This window comes from Protopterus annectens, chromosome 2.part2 (assembly GCF_019279795.1).
Source record: "Protopterus annectens isolate FY-2018-M chromosome 2.part2, PAN1.0, whole genome shotgun sequence".
NCBI lineage: Eukaryota > Metazoa > Chordata > Ceratodontiformes > Protopteridae > Protopterus > Protopterus annectens.
Window position 1 is genome coordinate 817,861,458 of NC_056730.1, and position 13,736 is coordinate 817,875,193.

The 13,736-nt window shown below is 38.5% G+C and overlaps 1 protein-coding gene across 14 annotated transcripts in view; it reads right to left on the reverse strand.

The window, feature by feature from the left end:
- MEF2C (myocyte enhancer factor 2C) overlaps nt 1–13,736 on the reverse strand; it is a 797,870-nt gene that overhangs the window by 354,621 nt on the left and 429,513 nt on the right. The window lies entirely within an intron of this gene.

Here is a 13,736-nt window from a genome sequence, read left to right on the forward strand (position 1 = left end):
GCTACTGCACTTTCTGGAAGTATCCAATGCCAAGTGTTCAGTGACAATGAAGTATATTATTGCATTTCAGTTCTACAAGGACCTGTAGCACCCAGTCTTCTACCTGTCTGATAGTGAGTCACATCATCCATTACAAAGTATTCACTGTCACATCATCTGTTACAACGTATTCACTGTCACATCATCCGTTACAACGTATTCACTGTCACATCATCCATTACAAAGTATTCACTGTCACATCATCCATTACAAAGTATTCACTGTCACATCATCTGTTACAACATATTCACTGTCACATCATCTGTTACAACGTATTCACTGTCACATCATCTGTTACAAAGTATTCACTGTCACATCATCCGTTACAACGTATTCACTGTCACATCATCTGTTACAACGTATTCACTGTCACATCATCCGTTACAAAGTATTCACTGTCACATCATCTGTTACAAAGTATTCACTGTCACATCATCTGTTACAACGTATTCACTGTCACATCATCCATTACAAAGTATTCACTGTCACATCATCTGTTACAACGTATTCACTGTCACATCATCTGTTACAAAGTATTCACTGTCACATCATCTGTTACAACGTATTCACTGTCACATCATCCATTACAAAGTATTCACTGTCACATAATCTGTTACAATGTATCCACTGTCACATCATCTGTTACAAAGCATTCACTGTCACATAATTTGTTACAAAGTATTCACTGTCTGTACCACATCCACTGTTCTTATACTGTACCATACACATACTATCAAAGAACTGTCTTAGAGGTTGGCTTTAGGGTATAATACACACACAGTTTGCATAGCAAAGTCTACAAAGTAAAATAAAGATAAAACTGAACTCTTTAAACTATTTGTGGAAGTATGAAATTATGCTATTCAGCTCAATGGGCATACAACAACTTTGAATGCTTTGTCATTCTGTATAAATAGAATACAGGTGGTGTCAAATTCATGGCCTAAAGTTCAATGCCAAGAAGTGCATTGTCATCCACTTTGGGAAAAACACCGTAACCATGAACTACCACATAGGCGGTAGCCTACTAAACACCGAAAGTGTGATAAGAGACCTTAGGACACAGGTGGATAGTAGTCTCTCCTTTGATAATCACGTCATCACAGTAGCCAGGAAATCCTTCTATGTGGCACACCTCATCACAAAGGGGTTCTCCTCCAGAAAAAGAGAGGTCATCGTTGCTCTCTACTCATCCCTCATCAGACCCATTATAGAGTACAATGCCCCATTTGGCATGTACCTCGCAAGACATCTGCAACAACTACAAAGGTCACACAAATACCTCACTAGGAGGATTACTGGCCTCAAACAGATGACATTGATAGACCGTCTCAAAAAACTCCAGCTCTGCTCCTTCGCATATCGCCTACTCAGAGGCGACCTCTGCCTAACATACAAAGCCATGTCTAACCCAGATCTGATGGACATGCTACACAAAGAAATCCCAATCCCTCCGAGCCACACGCTCCAGGGACCTAAACCTGGTCACCACAATAAACAGAACATACTGGAGGGATAGATTCCTGTCTCACAGACTTCCCATACTCTGGAACAGGCTACACGTTAATGTCAAGCAGAGCTCCTCATTAGCACTCTTTAAGAGGAATCTTGACGATTGGATGGGAAACAGAAAATTCACCCTGGGGATCACTGCTGTGGCTCTGCTCGACAGGGGTACAGGAAAATAAATTTCTTGAGTGGCGAAAGCCAGGGAACCTTGTTTGGCTAGGCTTAGCCTAGTACATACCTATGAAACTATGAACATCTGCATTTCCTTAACTGGTATCCCATTAAGTCTTGGTAGCAGAAAGACAGAAACAAAATTCCACTGCAGACACACAAACGTGAATAAAACTTAGTTCAGCATGAAGGTCTACCTTCCCCTAAGAAGTCTGTTAATAACAGATGGAAATGCTGAGCTCCTAAGGAGATGTATTTATATCAATAGGAAGCTGAGTATAAAAAACAAAAACAGGCAGCAAAGGTGCATCACATGACTGCTAAGTTATGATGGAAATGCCACATACTTCTGTCTTGGGACTGGCATTTATAAATGCATTAATCTCCAACACTAGGGCAGGTACACAGGATAACTGTCCACTGTTCCGCATGATACCACACAAAGTGGAACTGGTGGTAAAGGCAACAGACAGCTTTTACTGACTGTAATTATGACCTTCACAAACTTGTCAAGAGATGGAACGGGATCTTGCTGACAGTTGTGTCAAGTACACGTGTCTAGGTATCTCTCAGTTAGTTAAAAGAAGTCAAACCAGCAGTCCTGTCCAGTTTAACATGAAACACATAAGAGACAAGTTTAAGATGCAATTTTGAAACACCTTGAACAGAACATCTAGAATGCACATTATCATAAAATTTTATCTTTTTTGATTGAGAAAATGAAGAGGTTCGCCTATACTTAACAGCTATATGCTTTTGTCTTTCTTGTGTTTTGAAGGGTCTCCTTCAACAATTGCACTCTTGGCCCTCAAAGTTGAGGGAGCTGACTGTGAACAGTCCCTTCAGGTTGAAGCTCTGCCAGGGTAGGTGCAAGCATTTTCACCATTTTAAACAACTTTAAATTGTCTCTCTTTTCTCTTGTAGTATTAGGAAGGAAACCCTTGCAAATTTCACAAACAGTACCAAAATGCTCCTCTCCTACACAATGCAGACTTAAGGATTGCTTATCCTAAGGTGGCCACTTACATTTTAAATGGCTAACTATCCACTATCACTGCACTAGACTGGTATTTTGTACAAACAAGATCAAAAAGCAGGAAGAATAACAAATGCAATAACTTTGCAAGTAAATGTCATATAACTTTGCAGAGCAAATACTAACTACTAGAAAAGGGTGAGGTGAGAAAAGTTTTTGGACCTAGTACAAGAAGTAAGTAAAATTGAAAAATAGCCAAAAATGACTAAATGAATAAACATAATTAATTGGCCTATACTGTTCAGAAGTTATGATAGGTAAAAAAAAAAAAAAAAAAAAAGAATAATCTAAGACAGACAAATTTTAAAAGAACATTTACCACAACGTAACAACTTTTTAGAAAAGTAGCATTGTTGCCTCACAGTAAGATGCTGTCCAGTTCGATTCTCAGCTAGAGTGTCTTCTGCGTGGAGGCATGCGTGAATGGGCGTACCTTCGTTGAAGGTTGTGCGTCAGACCTGTCAAGCCGGTACGTAAAAATCAACTGCCAATCATTAGCGGACCGGAGTTCCGCTGTGGCGACCCTTAACCGGGAAAAGCTGAAAGACACAAAAGTCTAAGGCTGCTTCTCAGATGTGACTGGCTTGAACACTTGGCAAATGAGATATGGAGAGGAAGAGCTATTTACAGAGTACTGTAGGTGAAAGGGGAAAATTTCAGGTGTTCAGCTGCCTAATGCTTATTGGATGGACTTCCTCGTACCAGGCTTGTAACAGTCTATAACCGACAAATTAGTAAATACAATAACGGCAAAAAATACACAAAAAAATAAATAAATAAATCTCATAATGCACTGAGCTACTTTATTGCAAAAATAAATACATCTCATTATGTACTGAGTTAATTTATTGAACAAATGATATTTAGAGGGCTAAATAAATAAAGAGATACTGAATAAAAATGTATATCCAATAAAAGAATGTTTAAAAGGGAATTTTATTTTTCTTTTGGGGGATAGTAACAACTGCCAACAGGCAAAACACAATATCCAGTACTATAGTCAATAACAACTGTGAAATAAATATACACATACATATCTGTATATGCATGTAAAGCATAAAGTCATATATGCATATACTAGCATATAATAAAACCTGTACAGTCTATACAGATGGTCACTTTAAAGACAAAGACAGTGTAGACAGAAATCTAGGCAATATATAAGTGTATATCTATATCTAGTTATCTAAATCTATATTTCTATCTATATGAACATTAAAATACAGAAATATGTAATTTTGAAAGTTTATTGGAATAAAAAAATAAATAAATGGAAGCTCCAAACAGGAGTGTAGAGTAAATACTGGTTAAACTTTAAGTTGTTAGAATTAGAGCGTTAGGATCCTGCTTGGCCATCTTGCAAATGTATACATAATGGAAAACTAACATATGAAACTGTTTGAGTATGCCCAAGTTATTTGTTAACTTGCCATCAAACATTTAGCAAATAATTGAATAAATATCACTAGAAATCAATATTTCAGTAACAGCTGTTTAAAAATACACAGGAAGTCCTATAACATAATAATGTTAAGTAAAGGTACAATCAACATTTTTCCTATAATTTCTTTGTATAAAGAAAGCAATGGTTTGAGACTTCTCGTGCAAATATCCATGCTACTTTTATTCTCAAAAACTAAATTAAATGTGACTTCTGCACAAAAAGAAACAAATGAAAATATGTTTGACAAGCATGGGGGGTTGGTATAATAGTTCAGTTTTTTCCTCACAGACTGAAGATACAAAGTTTGATTATCACCTTCATAAGAGAAATTGAGTAGACTTAAAACGGCCCTCAAGGACAGCTTAAACCATCTTTCGTGGAAAGCATGTTCTCCGATTGCTATTTCTTCTGAGATGGGTTTTACGTAATGGTTAAGGTCTTCACCTTAAAAACAAGGTATAGGGTTTGATTCTGACTTTTGGTTGTTGACTAAACTTGAAATAGCCCTACAGGGCAGTTAGCCTAGTATACACCTATGAACATATAAAGCAGGTCACAACAGAAACACAAAAGCTGAATTCAGTCAGAATATGAAAAATTTAAACAGAAGTATTTACCTACAAATGTAATGATTAGATATCAATGAAGGCAATTAACAAAGAAAAAATAACCAATAAAGCCAAAATCCTTGACTTTAATGCAATGTCAATAACATGACTTATGCATAATAAGAGGGCAATTAAGCAGTTGATAATATAGCTGAAACTGAAAATTCAGCTATGTATTAAGTGTATCAACCTATACATGTATATACGGATCTATGTCAGTTGATCAAGTTTTCAGAAACTCAAAATTCATATCAGTAAGATGATATGATCGAATTTCTGAAAACTTGAACATTAAAAAAAAAAAATCTAAATTTTTTTACAGATTTAAAGGGGGGTAAGCCCCTCTGCACCTCCACACCCCTTCTAATTATATATACCAACTCTAAAATCACACTGCACTGAGGAAACAGTAAATTTCCCCGATTCTCACTATACCATGATCTCCATTCAAAAGCTTCAGGTTTTCAGAAATTCAATTATATCATCTCGCCAATATGATTTTTCAAGTTTCTGAAAACCTCGATCAACATATAGGGATCCATACACAACATGTGTGTGTGTGAGTGTGTGTGTGTGTGTGTGTGTGTGTGTGTGTGTGTGTGTGTGTGTGTGTGTGTATACGCGCAACATGTGGATATTCTACAAAAGGGCCTTACAGAAACAGATGCTTGGTGCCATAGCCATGGGCTCAAGCTTAATGCCAAGAAATGTATAGTTATCCCCTTTGGGAAAAAACATGTACCCATGAATTACCACATAGGTGGCAGTACACTAAACACTGAATGTGTGATGAGAGACTAAGGGACACAGGTGGACAGTGGTCTCACCTTCGATAACCACATCACCACATCAGTCAGGAAATCCTTCTATGCGGCACACCTCATCACTAAGGGCTTTTCATCCAGAGAAAAGGAGGTCATTGTCCCACTGTCCTCATCCCTCATTAGACCCATTATAGAGTACAAAGCCCTGTTTGGTATGTACCTCACAAGACATCTGCAACAGCTGGAAAGGCTGCAAAAATACCTCACTAAAAGAATCACAGGCCTAAAGCAGATGCCCTATGCTGACCATCTAAAAAAACTCCAGCTATACTCTGTGGCATATCATCTACTCAGAGGCAATCTCTGCTTAACATACAAGGCCATGTCAAACCCTGAGCTGTTGGACATGCTCCACTTAAAGAAATCCCAATCCCTCAGAGCCACATGCTCCAGGGATCTAAACCTTGTCATCACAATTAACAAAACATGCTGGAGGGATAGGTTCCTGACCCAGAGACTCCCCATATTCTGGAACAGACTGCCCATACATGAAGCAGAGTGCCTCCATGGCCCTCTTCAAAAGGAACCTTGATGATTGGATGGGAGATAGGAAATTCACCCCAGGGATCACGTCAGTCACCCTGCTAGACAGGGGTCCAGGGAAGTAAATATTGTGAGAAGAAATATCTGGGGAATTGTTTGGCTAGGCTTGTATAGGCCCTAGGGCCGATAGCCTAGTACCAACCTATGAACCTATAACCTATGAGCCATGCATCCCAAATCTCTGAAAGGTTCTGGTACCCTTGATAAGTGTAAGCATGGGGCTTGGGAGATGAACCATTTACTGGCTGCCAATGTCCATTAGACACACAGGTGTCAAATTAGGGAAACATTTCTTGTTCCCCATCCAATTGTCCAAGTTACACTTTAATTGGGTTAGGGAGGAACTCTCCTTCACATGAATGGGGAGCCTGTTCCAGAGAAGAGGTATTCTCTAGGATATACACCTATTTCTCCAGCAGCTCCTATTTTATATCACAGGCAAGGCTTAAGTCTTTAGAATGGGTAATTCTAGTGCTATTTGTTTTTGCAGATATGCAGGAGGTCCATCAAGGTGGGGTCTGACAATGCTTTGTATGCCAGTCATACATCTCCCCTCAACAACCTCTAGGAGACTGAATATAGGGATAGGGCCTTGAGGTGGTCTACATTGGACATGTTACTTGTACCCTGTATTCTTTTAGTGAAGAAACTCTATGGACATTCCAATTAGTGGATCTGCCTGGTTATGTATATACCAAAGGGGGCATTGCACTCAATGATAGGTCTTTTGAATGCAAAACACAAAGTCAAATGATGACCTCCTTGGACCTAGATACCATGCCTTTGCTTATAAGCTGCACAACATAGAATAATTTCCTCATTACTGTACGTGTGTGATGGCCAAGTGCTAGATTACTGTCTACGTGTGTCCCAAAGTCCCTCAATACTGGATCAACTCTTAGGGGTGGTATGATAATTACCAGGGGTGAATTACTTCCCAAAGGATACTATTATGCACTTCTTGGCATTTATTTTTAGTCCATGGCTCCGACAAAAGTTATTTGTCTGTGTCAGCCCTTCCCGAAAAACATTTGTGTCGGTGGCAGATCCTATGACTGTGCCTAATTTGCAATAATCTGCAAATTCAGTTAGCCAGAAGCTCTTGATATTGGTCTTGACCTCAGAGGGTCATATTCCCTAATGACCTTGATTGCTAATTGAGAAACATCAAAAACACTGAATCCTTTCAAAAATACATAATGAAAAATGATGGATACAGAAGACAAAATGTCAGCTTTTAAAACAACACTCTATCACAACTGAATAGAGAACCCAAACTTTGCCCATAGCTAACTCATGCCGTGCCTTTCCTCTTCATGTCTACAAACCATAATAATTTTCAGAAAATACCCTCTTTTCTCAGTTTGATGCATTTTGATTAGGGCAGCACAACAGGGTCAGCAACTGGTGTTTTATCTTAAAAGATTCAAATCTCACCAGAATATGTTTAGACCTACCACTAGCAATAGTCCATCTAGGAATGAATAATCTAGAAAACCGATTTTAATTTGTGCCAAGTGCAATCCAGTTCATTCATCCAATTTATTTTACACATAAAAGTTACAATCACCTCTTTCCTCATTTTCAGGAAATTCAATAATGCAAATATTTTCCACTTGATCTGCTAATTTTTCCTACCTCTGACTAGAGTGTAACATTTTCATTATTTTTATTCTCAAACCAAGACTACACTTGCTCAAAGTCCCTAGCATGAAGGTTCATTGCTTCCATGCTTTCCACATAATTTACTCTACGACGTTGTAAACCTGTCTAGCATCTGCATAATCTACTTAAACCAATGTGCCAATTCCTTTCATGGTACAAGTTCAGCATGGCCTGACCTATTTACATCGGCATTAACAGTATCATTAGCTGTCACCCAGGCCTCCTTGTTCACTTGTGTGAGGTTGGCAGCCATATATAGTTTTACTGAAGGATTCAGCTGTTTTTCAGACATCTAAGTTTTGCCACCTAGACCACTTCTCTCACTTACAAGTTTCACCAAAGCAAGACTATACATTTTCTGAAAAGCCTAAACTCATTTCTGAAACACACTTTCATGGATATAATCAGGGGAAATGTCAGCTCATACTTTCACAATCAGTAGAAGACACAGGTATTTGCATTTTACCATTTTTTTGATTCCTCTCTAGTTAGAGGCTACAGCAAACCTAGAAAATAACCCACTGAGTTATACCCAACCACAAGAAATTCAAACAAAAATCCTGTGAAAGGTGCACATACAGAGCTATAAGATTAACATCACAAAGTCTTGCAGTCATAGAAAGAAGAATGCAAGTGTTTTACTTTTCAATGAACAAGTCAGATGGGGAGTTCACAGATTTATGTCATATATTTCTGCACCACACTGACTGCTACTAGTCATGGACTACCAACTGATCAGATATATTCATATTAGGAAGTGGGCAAAGCATAACAGCTTGTGCACCAAGGACTGCTATACCCTGCGAGTACTGAGATGGTGGCCCTGGATGCAGATATTGACAGGTAGACACAAACATGTGGGGCTATATGTTTTTGACAACCACCTTGTGGTTTGGATAGTTTTACACTGGAACCGAAGAGTGGAGGTTCACCTTTTCGTGCCATGACTGACGGCCATAAAGCACAGTGGCACATGGCTGTGTTGTAGTGCCATGTTACATGAAAGTCTTGCACTCAGGATCACCAATTTTGAATTATGTTAGCACTAAGAGTCTTGTGCTCATGCTCATTTGCATAAGATCTAAGCAGCGCAGCCAGCTTTTGCTGCTGTCCATCATTGGCTATAACCAAACTTGTTGCACTTTTTTATCAATCACTTTTAGTTTTTTACTGAATGTTTCGCAGATTACTAGCCCTATGCACTGAGCACCATGTTTATACATTTTACCTTAAAGTAATGATGTTGTGCTATCCCCTAAAGCAATTACAAATCTGTAGAGCATCAAGATCTACTACCTGTTCACTGTCTGTAAAGTGAGGAGTGACTAATCCGCTGGTATACACGTGAAATGCCTAGAAATGTTTCACTTTAATCATTGGGCTTCTCTATAGTGGCAATAGTGACTAAGACCAAAAGTTGCAATAGTTTTAGTTATGGAAAAAGTATGACAGAGACACTGTGTGCAAATATGGTATTTTTAGGGCAAAGGAGTGAACAAGCTCTATAACATCCCAAGGTGTGTTTTGTGAGCCATCTCTGTGTTTTCGTAATTAAAAACATAGAAATTCTACTTCACTGAAAGTCAAATCATAGTAAATAGCTCAAAAACACCCAAATGCTATCACAACTAGTTTCATACGTGCTATACAAAATTTTAACCTTTATGTGACAGCCACCTGAGCTTGGGTTCCAGTAAGGGGCTGGAGTACTTGATTTTGATATACTAGTTTCTGCTGGGACATTGGCTTACATCTGCATTCTGACAGGCCAGCTTCTGTGGGGTGGAGCCTTACAGACTTTAAATACCAGGAAGCTTGCTCCATTTGGCACAACAGTGCAAACCAAGTTTTATCCTATTAGGGATTCAACAAAAGAGACTAGTGTACAACAGATAAGGCAACCTGTTCAGCTCTTTTATTTATTTATTTTACATTTGTTTACCGGAAAGTCCGACTGGACTCATGTCCTTTTTCAGCGGAGGCCAAGGGAGAAAAACTCCACAATGAATACATTATGACAGTAAAACAACATACAGAAATACAATATGTCAGTAGTATACATAGGACAGAGAAGTTAGAAAAAATAGTTAAGAACAGTTTGTAAGGTCAGCTATATAAAAGTTAATTACTGGATTACTGAGTGTATAAGATACTCAATGAGACTTTGCAAATCAATAAGAAACAAAAGATTAAACAGAAGTAGAGAGACATTACATCGTTATACATTTCTGTACAAGTAAATAGATCACTCTGACATTACAGTTTCTGAATACAGTTTACAACGAAATTGAAATGTCAAGTCAATATTTCACTAGCTCTACAATTGTTTAGTCCAGTGTAATGATAGTATGCAAAGTGGCACGGGTAATAGAATGGGTAGAATGGTTTAGTCAGTATATGAAGCAAGGTAGTAGCATTGTCAGAGGGAAAGATTAGTCAGGAGCAGAGCAAGGACACGACCAATTATTTAATAAGTGTTTTTGTAGTGTTGTTTTAAACTGGGATAGTGATGTAATAGTTGTAATGTTTTCTGGTAGCTCATTCCAGATTTTTCCTATATAATCTGAAAACAGGGAATCTCCTGCTTGATTTTTAGTAAAAAAGATTTTTCTGTGGTATTTGTTAGTGGAGTGTAGGATTTTATTTGTAGCATAAGGTTGAAGTAATATTTGTAGGCAGGTATTTTGTCAGGTTCATAAGAGTATTTTATGGGCCATGATTAACTGGTTGTAATGAAGGAGGTGGGGGAGCTCTAGCCAGTTGTGTTGCTTGAGTGCTAAATAATGGTGAACTCTAGCTGGTAGGTTTGTAGCATATCTAACAATTTTGTTGCAGCAGGATTCAGGTTTTGCTAGCTCTGATTTTTTTAGCTTTGTGGGAGTGGGAGCTGTGTACAGCAGTGTAGAGATTAACTGGGATTGGGCAATGGTAGCTTTAGTATTTCCAGTGAAGTAGTGTTTGTTATTATACAATGTTCTGAGTTTTTTGTGAACTTTTTTTTACTGTTTGTGAAATGTGAATGTCAAATTTTAAATTGCAATCAATTTCGACTCCTAAGCGTTTGGTGTGAGATCATAGTGCTGTTTAGTGATACAATGTTGAAAATGTTAGTGGGTGAGGCTGATTTAGAGAGATGGAAAATCATGAGTTTGTTTTTTTGGGGGGGTTAAGACTGGTTGAGCATTTGTAAGCCAGTTCTCCACTTCTAGGAAGGATTGTTGTGTTAAATTATGCAGTTCTTGGATTGAGGGAGCAGCACATATCACTGTCAAATCGTCTGTATATTGGATGACAGAGGCTTGTAGGGTTGAGGTGTGGAGGTTGTTTGTAAATATTGAGAATAATAGTGGGTCTAAGATTGAGCCTAAGGGAACACCTAGGGTCACTGGTAAAAGGGGTGATAACGGCTGTTCCCATGAGACTGCTTGCTGGTGTCCAGTAAGGTAATTCTTGAACCAGGCAAGAGTAGAGACTGACAAAAGTTTAGTTCTGAGAGAATGTTTAGAACCATACTATGGGAAACCATATCAAAGGCTTTTGATAGGTCAATGAAGGTAGAGGAAACATAATTACTGTTGTTCCTGTGATAGTTGACAGTACTGGTGAATGCCATTAGAGCGGCTGATAAATCTTCATGGATTCTCTCAAATTATTACCACTCCTACCAGAATCCATAAACCAAGCAATAAAGCAACCACCTTAGACTGGATCCTTCACAATAGCCATCATAATACATACAATTCAGGAACCCTTCCAGACGATATTAGTGACCACATGATAACCTATGTTATTAGGGATAAAACCCATTGCCCAAATTTTCATAATATTATAACCCACTGCTCCAAAAGTTTCTTCAATCCTCAGTCCTTCCAAAATGAACTCAAAGCATGTGATTGGTCTCCCTTGCTAAATCTTGAACTAGATGAAGCAGTGACCTTTTTCAATACAAAATTCCTTTAAATCCTAGACTCCCATGCCCCACTTCAATCCTCCCGCCGAAAGTCCAAAATTGCCCCCTGGCTAACAAAAGAAACTAGGCAAAAGATCCTCCTCAAAAATAAAATTTGGAACAAATGGAAAACCTTAAAAAGTCCAACTGATCATCTTCACTTCAAACAGCTAAGAAATGCCACCAAGAAAGACATTCTCAGAGACAAAAAAGACTATTACTTTCAACTCCTTCAAACCCATAAAGCACAACCTCAAAAATTCTGGTCAGGCATTAACAAACTGCTACAGCCAGGACACTGTAAAACTCCTTCACCTTCTGGATTCCAAAATAACCCCAACCTGATTTCAAATGCTTTCAATAACTACTTTACTGAAGCCATTCTAACCCTTGCCAACTCAATACCTCCTAACACCACATCACCTCTAAACATCCCGAATCCTACCATTCCCACTTTTCATATACAACCTGTTCCTACATCCATCATTTCTAAACTCCTCCAAAAGCTTAGACCCTGCACCCCTTCTGCTGATTGCCTTCCAGCAGAATTCCTGCAACTAGCAGCTAAATCCATTGCCTACCCCATTTCCATCATTATAAACAGAACTATCTCTGAAAGTAAAATCACATCCATATGGAAAGTTTCCCATATCATCCCCCTACACAAAGGTGCATCACATCTACTGAACTATCAAATTTTAGGCCAATAGCCTTACTCTCACCAATTGCTAAAATAATGGAAAAATGTATACACAAACAACTACTAAACCACCTTATCCATAATAATCTACTTGCCAACTGCCAACATGGTTTTAGACCATTCCACAGCACAACAACCGCCCTACTATCCTTTGCTAACTCTATTAACGAAAATCGTAACAACAATACTTTCTCTTCTGCTCTATTTATAGACCTTTCAAAGGCCTTTGACATGGTGAACCACAACTTACTCATTGAAACCCTGAAAGCCCATTCACTTGACTCACAATCAATTCATTGGTTTAAATCCTATCTTGAAAACAGACAGCAGGCAGTCCTTTGGAATAATACTCTTTCTTCTTCCCTCCCTGTGAACATAGGAGTACCTCAAGGCTCTATTTTAGGTCCTCTTCTCTTCTCACCATTTATTAACAACCTACATACCAATATTCCACAAGCCACTTGCATCCAATATGCAGATGACTCAACATTAATTTGCACTGCCAAATCCATCAACTCTCTCCAACTCCAGACCCAAACAGTACTAAACAGTGTTGAAAAGTGGTTCATGCAACACCACCTCCTTCTGAATCCCAAAAAAACAAAACTACTACTCTTTGCTCCTACCCCTAAGTCAACTCCCCCAAACTTCATAGTAACCTCCAACAATGGCACTAATATAGTCCCTGATACCACAACCCGCTTACTGGGAGTTACAATTGACAACACCCTCAGCTTTGACGACCATATTAACTCAACAATAAAAACTGTCAACAAAAAATTAGGATCACTCTATAAAATCAAACCCTTCCTCACCCCCCCAGCAAGACTTACTCTTGCTCAGACCCACCTTTCCTCTACCCTCTTCTATGCTTCTCCAATTTATACTAATCTATCTAGAAATAACATTAATAAACTGTCCACCTGTTATAATAACATAGCTAGATTTGCTACCTGTTCCCCCTATAGAACTCACCATTGCCAAAACCTCAAACAACTGGGATGGCTTGAACTGCATAATAAGCTTCTCTATCAGCAACTTGCTATAACTCAAAAAATCCTCTATCACCCCAATAATACACCAATCCTCACTAATTTGATCACCCCCTACAAAAATCTCTCTACACTTCGCTCAGCAAACAAACTCCTAGTGTCTACTGTCAAATCAAACAACAAAGCAGGGGACTCACTCTTCACCAATACAGTGGGAAAAAGTTGGAATCAACTTCCAACTGAACTTACCTCACTT